The sequence below is a fragment of the Tursiops truncatus genome, chromosome 7 (genome assembly GCF_011762595.2).
Source record: "Tursiops truncatus isolate mTurTru1 chromosome 7, mTurTru1.mat.Y, whole genome shotgun sequence".
Taxonomy (NCBI): Eukaryota; Metazoa; Chordata; class Mammalia; order Artiodactyla; family Delphinidae; genus Tursiops; species Tursiops truncatus.
The window spans coordinates 24,621,389-24,637,291 of NC_047040.1; the positions used below are offsets into that span (position 1 = coordinate 24,621,389).

General features: G+C 34.3%; 1 pseudogene; it reads right to left on the reverse strand.

Annotated features, from left to right (window-relative positions):
• Nucleotides 1-3,087: 3,087 nt before the first annotated feature.
• LOC141279223 (NAD-dependent protein deacetylase sirtuin-7 pseudogene) lies at nucleotides 3,088-14,406 on the reverse strand (annotated as a pseudogene).
• Between the last annotated feature and the right edge of the window lie 1,497 nt (nucleotides 14,407-15,903).

A 15,903-nucleotide genomic window follows, 5' to 3' on the forward strand; every position in this document is an offset into this window, starting at 1 on the left:
ATTATGATTTTAGGCAGCCTCTCTGCTAATGGGTGGGGTTGTGTTCCTGTCTTGCCAGTCATTTGGCATAGGGTGTCCAGCACTGGAGCTTGCTGGTTGTTGAGTGGAGCCGGATCTTGGCATTGAGATGGAGATCTCTGGGAGATCTTTTGCCATTAGATATACGTGGAACCAGGAGGTCTCTGGTGAACCAATGTCCTGAACTCGGCTCTCCCACCTCAGGGGCACAGGCCTGACACCTGGCCAGAGCACCAAGACACTGTTAGCCCCACGGCCACCCTGATCAGAAGAGAAACTATAAGCTTCATTCAGAGTTTTTGGGTAGGAATCTCCATAGATCTTAGCAACAATGTCATACGATTTCTGTTTCCTTATTATGTCACCTTTTCACTTAAAGGAAGCACTTTACAACTTCTTTTTGATAATATTCGAATTACCAGGATCACTATTCTAGCATTTTGCTGCTGTTATTAAGTAAATGAGGGTCATTTGAACACAAGTGCTATGATACTGTGACAGCCAATCTGATAACCATCTTGGCTGCTGACTCTACCTATCTTCTTTATCTATTCATGCATTGATGGACACATAGGTGGCTTCCATATCTTGGCAATTGTGAATAATGCTGCAATGAACATGGAGTGCAGTTAACTTGTTTTCATTTCTTTACGATATATAGCCAGAGTGGAATTGCTGGATGGTATGGTAGTTCTATTTTTAATATTTTGAAGAATCTCCATATTATTTTCCAGATAGGCTGAACCAATTTACATTCTCACCAACAGTGTACAAGGGTTCCCTTTTCTCATCTTCACCAACACGTGTTACAGGTTTCAGTGAGGTGATATCTCATTGTGTCTTTTTTCTTTTTTTTTGTGGTACACGGGCCTCTCACTGCTGTGGCCTCTCCTGCTGCGGAGCACAGGCTCCGGACGTGCAGGCTTAGCAGCCATGGCTCATGGGCCCAGCCGCTCCATGGCATGTGGGATCTTCCCAGACCGGGGCATGAACCCGTGTCCCCTTCATCGGCAGGCGGACTCTCAACCACTGCACCACCAGGGAAGCCCTCATTGTGGTTTTGATTTGTGTTTTCCTGGTGATTAGTGATATTGGGCACATTTTCATGTACCTATTGGCCATTCATGTCTTTTTTGGAAAAAAAAATGCCTATTCAAATCATTTGCCCATTTTTTAATTGGATTGTCTGTTTTTATTTTGTTTTTCTATTGAACTGCATTAATTCTTTATATATTTTGGATATTAACCCCTTATCACTTACATGTTTGCTGACATTTTTCTCCCATTCAGTAGCCTTTTTATTTTGTTGTTTGTTTTCTTTGCTATGCAGAAGTTTTTTTTAGTTTGATATAGTCTTACTTGTTTATTTTTGTTGTCTTTGCTTTTGGTGTCAAATCAAAAACTCATTGCTAAGGCTAATGACAAGGAACTTACCCTCTATGCTTTCTTCTAGGAATTTTATGGTTTGAGGTCTTACATTCAAATCTTTAATCCATTTTGAGTTGTTTCTTGTGTGTGGTGGAAGATAGGGGTCTAGTTTCATTCTTTTGCATGTGGATTTTCAGTTTTTCCAATATTATTTATTGAAGAGATTATCTTTTCCCCATTTTATATTCTTGGTGCCTTTGTCATAAATTTATTGACAGTTTATGTGTGGGCTTATTTCTGGATTCTCTAGTCTATTACATTGATCTATGTACCTGTTTTTATACCAATACCATATTGCTTTGATTACTATAGCTTTGTAGTGTAGTTTGAAATTAAGGAGTATGATGCCTCTAGCTTTGTTCTTCTTTCTCAAGATTGTGTTTGCTATTTGGGGTCTTTTGTGGTTCCATGTAAATTTTAGAATTGTTTGTTCTATTTCTGTGAAAAATGCCATTGGAATTTTGATTGGGATTGTTATCCTCATCTATGTTTGAATCTGTAGATTGTTTTGGGTAGTGTGGATGTTTTAACAATATTAATTCTAATCCACGAGCATGCAATATCTTTACATTAATTTGAGTCTTTTTCGATTTCTTCATCAATGTCTTACAGTTTTCAGTAAACAGGTTTTTCACCACCTTCGTTAAATTTATTCCTAGGTATTTTATTCTTTTTGCTGCAATTATAAATGAGATTGTTTTCTTAATTTCTCTTTCTGATAATTTATTATTGGTGTATAGAAATACAACTGATTTTTATATATTGATCTTGTCTCCTTCAACTTTACTGAATTTGTTGATTAGTTCTACTCTTTTTTTTTTTTTTTTTGTGGAGGCTTTAGTGTTTTCTCTACATGCAGTATTATGTCATCTGCAAATAGAAACAGTTTTAGTTCTTCCTTTCCAATTTAGATTTCTTTTGTTTCTTTGTGTTGCCTAATTGCTCTGGCTCATAATTCCAGTACTATGTTGAATAAAAGTGGCAAGAATGTACATCCTTTCTTTTTCCTTATCTTGGAGGAAAAGCTTCCAGCTTTTCACCATTGAAAATGATATTAACTGCAGGCTTGTCATATGGGTTTTATTATGTTGAAGTATTCACTCTATACTCAGTTTGGTATAGAGAGGTATGTTCTACACTTTTTTTTTCTGACAGTGCAGAAATGTTTAAGAAGAATAAAAAGATCTGCTTAGAGCCAAGACTCAAAACCAACCCTTTGTCACATACCAAATACAGAAAATAATTTTCTATAAAGTTAACATTTTTAGCAAGAAGTAGTAGAAATAACATTGAAGTTCCTGAGACTAGCCCAGTGAATGATTAATGTGCTCCTCTTGGCCAGCCAGGTCTGGAATAACCTCCTGTGTTCTCTTCTCACAGAAAGATGTCACAGCTACCTCCTTTTAGGTGGGAAGTGTCTTCAACAGTCAAACCTATATCAGAGGACAATCACAGCAGTGCAATGGGTTTCTCTACAAGCAGAGACAAGTGACTTAAAACGTCACAATGGTAGTGTCACCCCCAAAGATTTCTTAGTAGAACCCATGAGGGCAGCCCAGGCCTTCAAGATAATACTTACCTGTGAAGGAGAGTTATGGCCATATGGAAATTGCCCATTGTTTTTCTTCATCAAACATGAGGTTATGTTACTTTCTTTCTTTTTGTGCATTTGGTGCAGCCCCTGCCAAACTAGCTCCCTAGAATGGGGGCTGAGTCAGATGGGGGGCCCTTTCCCCAGGCAGAGCCTCCTCTCTGCTTCTGTATGACTTCTTCTTCATCCAAATACAGGGAAGTTGCCTGGCAAAAGATGGAGTTTTGCCACCTGCTGTAGAAGGAGATCTCCAGGCTCAGCTTGTCCAAGAGAGCTGCATGATGTCATCACATTTCCCATGGAGATTCAGGGCAGCCCAGTCATCCTTCAGGGTCCACTGAAAGTTCACAATATAGAGCAATGACCTCCAGCTAGGAGGCTTAGTCATACCCTAGAGGCAAGGATATATTTTTAGAATCTTTAAGCTGGAACCTAAGCACAGGATTGTGTCTGCCTTGCTGCAGTGTTGGTTGCCAACACCAAGTTTGGAGTCTTCCCCAGGGCCCCCTATTCCCAAAGTGCACAGTTGTGTCCCAGAGCTGGGAATCACACTTGTGGCAGACCCAGACTGTCTGGTATCAATGGAGGGCAGTGACAAACTGGGTGTAGAGGGAATGTACCTCAACATAATACAAGAAGAAATCTACTTCCAGACTATGACATAGAAATCCTGCATGACTTTCTGTCCATAGCAGTCTTTCTCAAACTCTTTCAGAAATAGAAGAGGAGGGAACATTTCCAAACTCATTTAGCAAGGCCAGCATTTCCCTGATCCAAATCCAGACAAGTACATGACAAGAAAATTATAGGCTAATATCCCTGCTGAACATAGATGCTAAAATCCTCAACAAAATATTACCAAAAAATTTCAACAATACATTAAAACGATCATTCACCATGACCAAGTGAAATTTATTACAGGGATACAAGGATGGTTCAACATCTACAAATCAATCAATACGATATACCACATTAATAAAATAAAGGATAAAATGATACGATAATCTCAATAGATGCAGGAAAAGCATTTGACAGAATTCAACACTGATTCATGAAAAAACTCTCAAAAAACTGAATTCTTTTTTGATAGGCCACTCCCATGGCCTTCTGGTCTGGTGACCTTATTTGAAGTTCTGAGGAAAACAGTTAATACTTAAAATGGAAAGCAATTAAACAGGCTGTAGATTTTACTAAATATGGTTATGAAGTTACAGTATCAAGCAAGTTGGAGGCTAGTGATTATTCCTATCATCCTGTTTTTTTTTTAACTTTTTATTTTATATTGGAGTATAATTGATTAACAATATTGTGATAGTTTCACGTGTACAGCAAAGTGATTTAGTTATACATTTAGTATAAATTTAGTTATACATATACATGTATCTATTCTTTCTCAAATTATTTTCCCATTTAGGTTGTTACGTAATATTGAGCAGAATTCCCTGTGCTATATGGTAGGTCCTTGTTGGTTATTCATTTTAAATATAGCAGTATGTACATGTCAATCCCAAACTCCCAATCTGTCCCTCCCTGCCCTTCCCCTCCTATCATCCTGCTTTAAGGAAATCTTGCCATTTGCTCAGCAAAATTATATTTACTTGAGAAATTGAATGAATGCATTTATATTTGTATTTTTCACACAATTACTCTAGGCTTTTACTCATATCAGTTGTTAGAAAGATATAAACATTTTCAAATTATGCAGGTCCCATGTCAGTGCTTTGGGATAATATGAGAGGGCTTTGCACTATTCCAGTATCTTTCATCTGTTCCTGTAAACATGTAAAATCGACTTTTAAAACTGCTCTCTTATGATCGTACAACTCATTAGAATTCCTGTTGAATTTCTACTCATTTCTGAGACAACAGTTCACCATTAAGCCCTCATGCATAGAATGTGGAACTATTACTCTTTGTACCCCCATTCTCCTCCACAAGTATGTTTTATTAATTCATTCAATGAGTGAATCATGAATACTGTGTTATAAAGTGTCAACTATATGCCTGGCTCTTAGCTAATCACTAAGGACAGAGTGATCAGGAAGATACAGTCATGGTCTTTCAGAGAAGGCTGATATTAATTGCAACTGAGAATGTTAAGTATTCAGCAGCGCAAGGTGCTAGGTAAGAAATTGTCATGAGCACCTGCCTTTGAGTATGTTTGTATGCTGTGTGTGTGTGTTTGTCCTCTCCAGGGAAGGCTTCTACCAGAAGTAGTGCTTAAATGGATATTTGAGGGATGAATGGAAGTTTGGTAAAGATTAGAGGAAGAGATACTTGTAGAAGCTACAGTTAGTACAAGCAGTAACTGATGATGTCCTAGAGTGACATAAAGAAGGTGGAGTAAAGAAGTGAATGAGAAAAGGTGTAAGGCCTTCAAAGAATGTCGATTATGTCCTTATAGCCACAGTCTAAATGAGCTTTCTGAGGCAATTACTTTTTCTACGCTTACCTTCCTTCCTTTTCTATCTCTATACTCATAATCTTATGCTGGAAAACAATTTGGGTCATTCAGGTAAGAGGCATGGCAAACAGGCTGTTTGCTTGGTTTGCTGAGGGGAGAAATGTCTTCTCTTCAGTCTGGAGTATTGGGTGGGAAACAGCAAACTTATTGACCAATAAAATTCCCTTACCACCATTTAGTATCTCTAAAAGAAAACAGTGTGCATTTAGTAGGACAAACTCTTGTTATTAAAAAAAAATTATGTTGAAAACCAACTTTTAATTTTAATATGGGCTATATTGATTTCATTTAGAATCATACTCAATATTTCATTATTCATTAGGAAAGAAGATGTCCAGTACAAAATGATAAATAGATTGAGAGATTGCAATGAAGCAACCTCTGGATGCTGAAAGTGCAAGATAAATATGCCAGTATGGTTGCTTTCTGGTGAAAGTTCTCTTCCTGGCTTCTTGTAGTCTTTCTTATTGTTCTCTCCTCACATGGTGGAGAGAGAGAGAGGAAGGACTCTCTCTCTGGTGTGTTTTTTATAGAATCACTATTCTAAGGGATCTAATTCTAAGGGATCAGGGCCCCACCCTAATGACCTCATTTAATCTGTTACTTCCTTATACTGCTTATAGGCCTGTGTCCAAATACAGTCACATTAAGGGGTTAGGGCTTCAGCATATGACTACTGGGGAGGGAGAGGCCAATTTGGTCCATAGCACCAATAATAAGTGAGAAAGTCAGAGTTTCAACAAGTTGTTATAATAACAGCTGTACTCTCTGAACCTTTAGTTTCTACTGCATTCCTAAAAGTAAGTGGGAAAAAAGTACTTGCTATAGAATATTGGGGAAATATCATAAAACACTCTTTTCTCTAAGGTAGCAGGAAAAATAAAAGTTATAATACATTTTGGGAAAATATATATAGAGTAGCCATTTTCATAATGACTTTGTAACAGTTTCTTTTGATATCAAAGAAATAGCATATGCACACTAAGATGAAATATGTAATATGCATTTAAAAATGGTTATGTTTAATATCTCAACATACAGTCTGTATTGTTATTAAATAAGGAAAATTTTCATATGCAGAAAACACAGAGAATCCATCTAAGTTGAACATTTCAAGTGTCTGTGACAACAATTTTATTTTCATAGAAAAGATTATGAATCGTCATGTAAAGAAATTATGGGGTCAGAAAGTCTCCAGTATAGCACAGATGCTATTAAAGTTAAGAAGATGGAAACATCTAAAATGCTTATTGTATGTTCTGATATACATGTGGATTTAAATTTAGTCCAATAAAATACATCAGGAGAGTGTTTTTCTGAGTTAAAAATTATTTTGAAACTCTACTTCCATAGTTTCCTTAAAGTATAAAAGAATGAAAATGAATAAAGTTCCTTAAACTATATATTTAGATACTTCCTGTTCATCTAATTAAGAAATTATGATACAGAAAAATACATATATATATATATATATATATATATATAGTTTTTTCCCTTTAGATAAGCAGTTATCAGCATGTAATGCCAGAAGTGTTGCTCAGAGTGATGCAACTGTTACTGGCATATTTTGGCAGTTTCTGTTTAAGATGTCTATCTCCTTCCCTGATAAACTCAGTAAGCAGTAAAGCTCACCTTCTTAGTGTTTTGAATTCTCACTGCCTCCATCCATCCAATAACACTGTCAAGATCTCCATATGAAATCCATGTTTCTCATGTTGCATTTCAAGACTAATGAAGTGTCTTCCTTATCATCATTATTCCTTTCCTCTTCTTCTAAATCTCAATTGTATCCTATTCCAGTATAAGCTCTTGCCTTAGCCATTTTTATATATTTCAAAATTTGTCTCTCCTTTTCCAGGTCTCTTTTCTTCTATGAAATCTTTCTCCAAGATAATTAAGCATATTATATAATATGTTATAGTAGTATGTACCAAGGAGAAAAACCAATGAGAGAGTATCCTGGAATTTTAAATAAGGTGTTACGTGGAAGGCTTCACTGAAAAAGTGACTTTTGAATGAAAGCCTAAAGAAAGAGAAGGAATTAGCCTTGTAGATATAAGAGGGAAGCACAATCCAGGCAGAGGGAACAGTGGATGGAGATGCTAAGTCAGAAACATGCCTGGCATGTACAAGAGACTCATCTTTAACCAGTTCTTTTTTTCTGTTTTCAAGCTTTGTAAATATTCTTTAAATAAGGGGGATATAGACCGTAAGAGAAGAGATCATATAGCATAAAATAAGCAAATATTTAAATCCTTTCAGGACTTCCCTGGTGGCACAGTGGTTAAGAATCCGCCTGCCAATGCAGGGGACATGGGTTCGAACCCTGGTCCGGGAAGATCCCACATGCCGCGGAGCAACTAAGCCCGTGCACCACAACTACTAAGCCTGAGCTCTAGAGCCCACAAACCACAACTACTGAGCGCATGTGCCACAACTACTGAAGCCCGCGCGCCTAGAGCCCGTGCTCCACAAGAGAAGCCACCGCAATGAGAAGCCTGTGCACTGCAACGAAGAGTAGCTCCCACTCGCCACAACGAGACAAAGCCTGCGTGCAACAACGGAGACCCACCAAAGCCAAAAATAAATAAATAAATAAATCCTTTCATCAAGTAGCTACTTTTTTGCAATATTGTTTGCAATAATATATATTAACCTCTGCAACTCAATTTTAAAGAAGTGTATGCTTTTGATTAGTACAGTCTGATTTAATCTTTCACCTAATTGTTTAAATTTCAAAAAAAGGTAAAACTATTCATAAAGTCATATACATTCTAGAAAAGAATGGCAGGATGAAAGAAAGGAACTTACACTTCCTTATATGATACAAAGTTAGGTTCTAGTCTATACTCTTTGAGTAGATGACCTCCTCTGTTAGATAAAATTCTGTCTCCTTTAAGCAGGTAAAATTCTATTCATTTTATAGATGAGATTAGATGTAAAAAGTTCAAGTAACTTGTCCAGATCAGAAAAGTAATAAATTGCAAGACTCAATCTGTCGTATTACAAAGTCTATGCTGTTTTATAACTATGTAATTTGTTTATGACATTATATATAAGCAGTCTTATCCCAAAGAATCCCTAAAAAATGTTTCAGGTCTTAAACTTGTTCTTGTTATCCTATATTTAATATAGCATGAATAACATTAACAAACTTAGATCTGATTCCACTTCAGTTGAAATAATGTTTCATGCTTCTTTGAGTTCATAACTAATATGTTTTATAGCACATGGTTAAAGACAAATTAATTTCCCTTCTTTCATATATTATCATATGAGAACAGATGCTACTGTTTCAAGTACATAGCATTGTTCACTGGAAAACAAACAGATTATTCCATTAATTGAAAAAGTCTTTTTAATATAAATCATGATCTACTATCATTGTTCAAATTGACTCCACTGTCTTTTATCTCTTTAATGTGACTGAATCGGCTACATTTCTCTTATTCTAGCTCTTATCACAAGGATTTTTATGGCAATCTTTTATTCTTGACAAAAGTTTTATTATACCATCACTGATCATTTTAATAGGAAGAGAATGAAAGAATTTGAAGAGATTACTTTTCTAGAATATGTTTATACCCAATTCCATTTTAGAAACTCTTGCAGAATAGGCATTTATAAATATCACTGTACTTAATTGTACTTATGAAAACCTTATTAAAGAGTTTTTTTCAGTACTTGTCAGAAAAAAAAGGATGGTGAATTGCAAACCATAGTATGCATGATCATGCTACTTATGATACCTTAAAACTGTAATAAAGAACTTTCAAGAACAGAACATAGAGATAGTTCATCATGCATGTGGGTGAAAGTATGTGGCATTAGGTATAAGCCATCATCAGCTATTTGTTTCCTTTTTAATATTTAATGTATAACATAAAAAGTTCACTGCCAAATACATGTAGTGCCTCATTTAATCCCGTTCAATAATTACAAACATAAAACCATTTTATAACTGTATCTAAGTAATTTGCTTAAGGACACAGAGTCAGAAGGGCAATCCTAGCATGTGAACCCAGACACTTTGACTTTAGTGGTATCCCTCTCTTAAGCATTATTTGACTACCGCCAATTACCTTTCTCCCTGGCTTGTGTCAGATCCTGTGCTAGGTGCTGGGGTTGCAGTGGTATATACGATAGCTGTGCAATAACTGGCCAGGGTTACATTGACAGCCTGTTACCGTAAAATGGGTCTGTGGAAACAGGACCATATGAAAAATAAATGAATTTACAAATCATTAGTTCAGTGCTGTAACCAACAAACTTATGAGAAGTCAGAACCACTGATTATAAAAATATGAATAAAATTATCATGGGTATGGTAGGAACTCACAAGAGGAAATTCTCTCCCATACATTAGGAGTCTTGAAGAAGTTAGAACAGTCTTTCTTTTGGGCTTTAGGAGTAGTATTCATGAAACTCTTTAACAATGGCATTTGACATCAGATTAAAATGTTATATAACCAACTCAGTTTCAAAAAAATTCTAACCACATATTTTGATTTTAAAAAGTGGTTATTGATGTCTTATGAATAAATGTCTATTCTAACTTTTTGATTCATGTTGCTATCAAATTGGTTTTTTTTAATAAGAGAAAACAATGCCATTTGTTATTACTGACATATAATGAGGCTTATGACAAATAAAAACTATGGTATTTGATAACTGAATGGAGTTAGTCTGCAGGCATTGGTTTAAATTTCAACATTTGAGGATTTTTTTGAATTCAGAAGGTAAATGGCACAGTTTTAACTAACAAGATAAAAAATGATAATTTAAAATTAGAACTTGCTTAAAATAATTTATATTTGCATTAAAAAGTGATTTCCTGTTGTTGACTGAGAAAGAAATTTCAAAAACCTATAGTTTTTTTCTGCTTTGGCTAGAAATAAAGGTAGAAATACAAATATGGAGACCTGATTTGTGTAAAATTTTACAAATAAATGATATTCTGGGAGAGACAGAAAGTTTTAGAATTGTGTAACCATTGGTTGCTGATGTTACCTCTGGAAGCCAATCATAGATACTTATAGTCAAGGGAGACTTTGATTCACATTTCTTTACCCAAGCACAGCCAAATGGAAAAATCATATATTTGGTTTAGAAACAAAACAGTTAACATTTTGTAAAAAAAAAAAAAAAAATTAGAAAGAAAAAAATGATAGAGTCTTTTGCTTCATTTGGAGGACAATTTCTAATTATTAATGTAAAAAAGTAATTAACTTTACCAGTAATAGAATCCTTAGTAATTAGAAGGCAAAATACTCCAAAGATGAGATATCATTGTTTGTAAAATCAGTTACTAACTTATTTTGTAAAAATAGAAAAAAAATAGATCTGAATAGATTTTATAGATTGCTTAATTTATGCAAGTTTTAAAACATTAAAACTTGACGTTTTCTGTTGATAATCATTATCATTTTAGAGATTTATGTTTGGCTAACCTTTGATAAATCAGATAATATTTAACTATCCAAAAGGATGAATAATAAAACAAATAATCTTTCAATAATGTGACTGGCCTTTTGAATTTCACTGGTCATTTATTTAGAAAGAATTTCTTACTTTCCCCAAACTAGTTTTTCCATTTCCTGATAGTAGGCAGGATTGGAGATCAAGATAATGATATCTTTCTGTGACCTGAGTGACATATAAAGTTCAGAAATATCCAGCTGGTTCATGAGTGATTTATTACCTTCTTCCAAACAGTTATGAAGTGGACGGAGACTAGATTGAATTAATAACGTGTTTAGGCTATGAGATTTCAGGAAGGATTTTAATTACTAGAGTGTTGTTTTCATGGGTGCCAATGTGGTCTGTGATGTCAAAATGTGCACAATGTTTTCATATTTTCCAAAGTAACAGAGTGGTTTGTTAAAAGTTGTTTAGATCATGTCATTCCTCTTTTCAAAACTTTCCTAGTGCCTTCCATCTCATACACAAAGTCAAAATCTTTGCAAAGGTCTCCAAGTTCCTATGACACCCACACTCCATTATGTTTTTGAGTTCTCTTATTGCCTTTCCTCCTCCTTCACTCACCTTCAGCTGTAGCAGCCTAATCATTGACTTTTGAATGAACCAACCTTGTTTCTGCCTGAAGGTCTTTACTTGCTGCTCCCTTGGTGTGGATTCTGCTTCTCTCTCACACCTGTAAGAATAATTTGCCTCTTGCTTTAGGTTTTTACTCAAATGCTACTTTCCCAGTGAGGCCTTCCCTATGCCACCCTATTTAAAATTTCAACCCATATTCCTCTTCTCTCATTTTTCCTCCTTAGTATATATTACTATATCATACTGTATAATGTGTGGATTTATCTTTTATTTTCACCTATCTCCCTAGATGTAAGCTTCTTAAGATCAGGGATTTCTGACTTGCTTGTTTACTTTTGTATCCTCTGTGTCTGGCACATTGGTAGATGCTCAGTTAATAATTTATATAAAATTATTTATATAGATAATTTATATAATGAAATAAAATGAATTTCTGTGAATAATTGATATAAAATTAGTGTTTTATTGTTATTAATATAATATTATTAGTATAATTAGCTGGTATACATAAAAAGAGTTTACCAGAAATTAGTCTACATAAAACCAATAATTTTAACTGATATTTTACTTAACTGATCATTCATCTTGTTTTAAAAAATATGCCTGCTCCATGTTTAAGAATCATATTTGTGATATAGATCTAGCCTATAGTGAAATTAGCCTTATTACTATTACCTTATTACATTGATTTATATGGTATTGTTAAGATGAACTTGATTCATATATTTAAATATTTCAGTATCAAAATATATCCTCAGTGCCTAGTATGTGTTTAGTATATAGCATAGTATATAGCAGGTCCTGAATACATATTTATTGACTCAATGAATGGATGAATGTAGAAATGATACATGTGAACTTTTGATAAACCAAAGAAAATTAATACCGCCGATAAAAGCACCACCATTTTACATAAAATTACATGCTCATTTAAATGAAGAGAGGTATAATGAAGTATTTGTTTAAATGAGTTTACCACATTTCAAAGGCAATTTATAGTACAATTCTAACTTTGGAACCAAATTAATATTCATTTGACAAACATTTCTTGAGTGTTGCTATCATTGTCTAGAAAATAGGATGAATAAGGTTGAGTCTTTCCCCATGATCTTTCTCTTCTCAGTCCTCCGCTTTCTTTCTCTCATACACACACATAAACGCACATATGCAAACATACTCACACATGATAAGTGTCAACAAAACAAAAAGATAATAGGAATGTGTAATAAGGTTATATGATTGTTAACATATGGTACACATGAGAGTTTCACAGAAGAGGCAGACACTCAAATAAACCATTGCTTTCTGGACAGCAAGCCAAAATATTGGGGGGTACTGTAGGCTGTTCTAGCATAGTGTCAGTGTCATTCCCTTTAGATGAATTTTAAAATATAGAACGTGCTTCGGAAACTCTGATTTACTTTTTTAATGAAGGAAATATTTTGACATAGTTATCTTCAGAATGAAGCAATACTATTATAAAAATATTAGGAATAAAAAGCCAATTTTAGCTAGTTAAAAGTCTTACATGTTTCTCATCATTTCTGAAAATATTTATTGATTAAATCAATAATGAAAAAATCCAACCTGGATACACCTTATTACAACAATCCAGAATGCCATACAGAGAGGCACAGGCTCCACTTAACATGTTCAGTAAGCCCAAGCTGTGTTAGAATTGGGGCTAAAATAAACACTCCTAAAATGTGTTAAAATATTGTAATATATTTAGAGCAGATTTCATGTAAAGAGGAAAACAGCATGCTCCACTGATTTTTATGTGTTTTTAAAGGTAATTTAACATCGTTATGGTTTCATGCTAATATGTTCATAGGAAAGACAGAAAATAATCAACAAGTATGGGGTAATTAATCATAAGGGTAAGTTATAAAAGAAGGAAAACTTGGATAATTAAATTTTAAATGAACTTCCTCAATATCTAATTGATGAATTCTGAGAAAAGAGAAACGTATGTGTAAGCATCTGAATTTTTGTTAGTTTTCCTTCCAGCTTGAATTCAAAAGAGTTGACATTTTTGCAAATTCTTCCTGGAAATGTATTTGACAAGTGCTACTTTCAAACTCAGAAACAAATACTACCCTACTGACTGATTGATTCCTTGGTCCAGGTTTATAAAATCACTCTGGAACAGACTATATTTAACATGAATCGTAGGTTTGTGCGATGCTAATTAATTAGTCATATGATAATAATTAGTTAGCACCCCTCAATTGCTCAAGTGAACATATTTCTTTTTGGATCTTCCTGCAGAGGAAATGCACTATTCTCTTTTTGGAAGAGCATATCAGTAATTCAAAATTAATTTTGAATTTGTTTGCTTCTAACAACAAATTCTTTTTGACCTACAAGTATTGCAAAGTTGATAGCCAGTGGTCTGATTAGCGCTATTATTATATTTATTAGGCAAACACTTTTAAGCCAGACAATGTTCCAAACTCTTCTAAAGATACATTTAGAACCAAATACTAGGGAAGACTTTAGCAGTTTACATATATGACTTTTCCTATTTGTCTACATATTCCTTTTCCCTTATGTCCCTTAAAGAGATTGGTTGATTTGCCACTGAGTGTATCTGTGCAGGTTAATCTCCCCAAGATGGTATGAAATTAAATAGATCTTTTCTATTTTGTGTAGTGTAGAAGAAAGGAGGCTTTGTTAAACTAAGACCATCATCAGTGTCTGTGGTGAAATTATTGTTCTATAATTATTAGCTACCATGACCTTCTGAAGAATTTTAAACAAGGAAAGTCCAGATAACTGAGCATCTTTAATAAACTTTTTGTTTTGTTAAAAATTCTTCACTTCCAGTCTTCTATTACCTTAACATGTCTGCAAATAGTTTAACTACATGAATTACTATTTGACTCTGTCCTGATGTCAACTAATATTTTTTTTCTTATTTCACTGGACTGACTATGCTAGGGACATAGCTCAGACTGGCATTCTGTGAATTCTGACCAGTTTTTTGGCCGTCCCTAGAGTCTCTTGGACCAGAAGATCAGTAAATATTCCATATTTTTTTGGTATAAGAAAATCTGAGTTGGTTAGTGCTAATTGCTCATCCCTAATAATTTAAAAATTGGAAGTTTCTGGTTGGCACTTTCATGAGCAGCCTTGAGGAACCCTACAAGTCTGAAGTATATCTGATAATTCAGATAAAACTTGTTTTAAAAGGTAGGCCAGGCTCTCTATAATGCTTTATGGTCTTAGAACTTATCTGCATGTACTGGCAGGTAGCTTAAGAAAGCTATGTAGTCTGATTTAGGTGGTCTCTCCTCTGTGACCCTAAGAACAAGGCTTATAAGCACGAGAGAATCCAAAGTTTGTTATGTACCCATGTCAAATCTCATTAAATAATTATGTTCTTGGATTTGGGTAACTTACATAGGCCTGTCAGTATATATATTAAATCTCTAATAAGGTTCATTCATTCATTCAAATTTTAATGTAATATATACTGTGCAATATACTAGAGGTTAAAAAATAATAGAACAATGTGTAGAAAAATAAACAGAAAATTAAAATACTTATTTGTGATTAGTAATGAGTTAATAGCTGTAAGTAGTTTGGGGTCACTGGGTAAGGTAAAATTATACAAAAAAAATTTTTTTTCTAACACATGCTGGTGAGAATGTGGGGAAATTGGAACTCTTGTGAATTTCTGGTAGGAATGTAAAATGTTTTTAGCCATTGTGAAAAACAGTATGGTGATTCCTCAAAAAATTAAACATAGAATTACTGTGTGATCTATCAATTCCACTTCTGGGTATATACCCAAAGAAATTGAAATAAGGGATTTGAACAGATATTTTTACGTTAATGTTCATAGCAACGTTATTCACAATTGCCAGAAGAACATTGATGGATGAATGCATAAACAAAATGTGGTATATGGAGTCAATGGAATATTATTCAGTCTTAAAAAGGAATCAAATTCTGACACATGCTAAAACATAGATGAATCTTGAAGACATTATGCTGAGTGAAGTAAGCCAGTCACAAAATGACAAATATTACATGATTTGCTCATATGAGGTCCCTAGAATAGTCAAATTCAGAGGCAGAAAATAGAATGGTAGTTGCAGGGGACTGAGGGGCAGGAAGAATGGGGAGTTGGTTTTTAATTGATACATAGTGTCAGTTTGGGAAGTTGGAAAACTTCTGGAGATGGATGGTGGTGACAATTTCACAACAATGTAAATGTGCTTAACGCCACTTAACTGTACACCAAAAAAATGATTAAAATGCTAAGTTTTATGTTATGTATATTTTGACACAGTAAAATAACTTACCTATTAAAAAAATAGAACATTTTCGAAAAGGT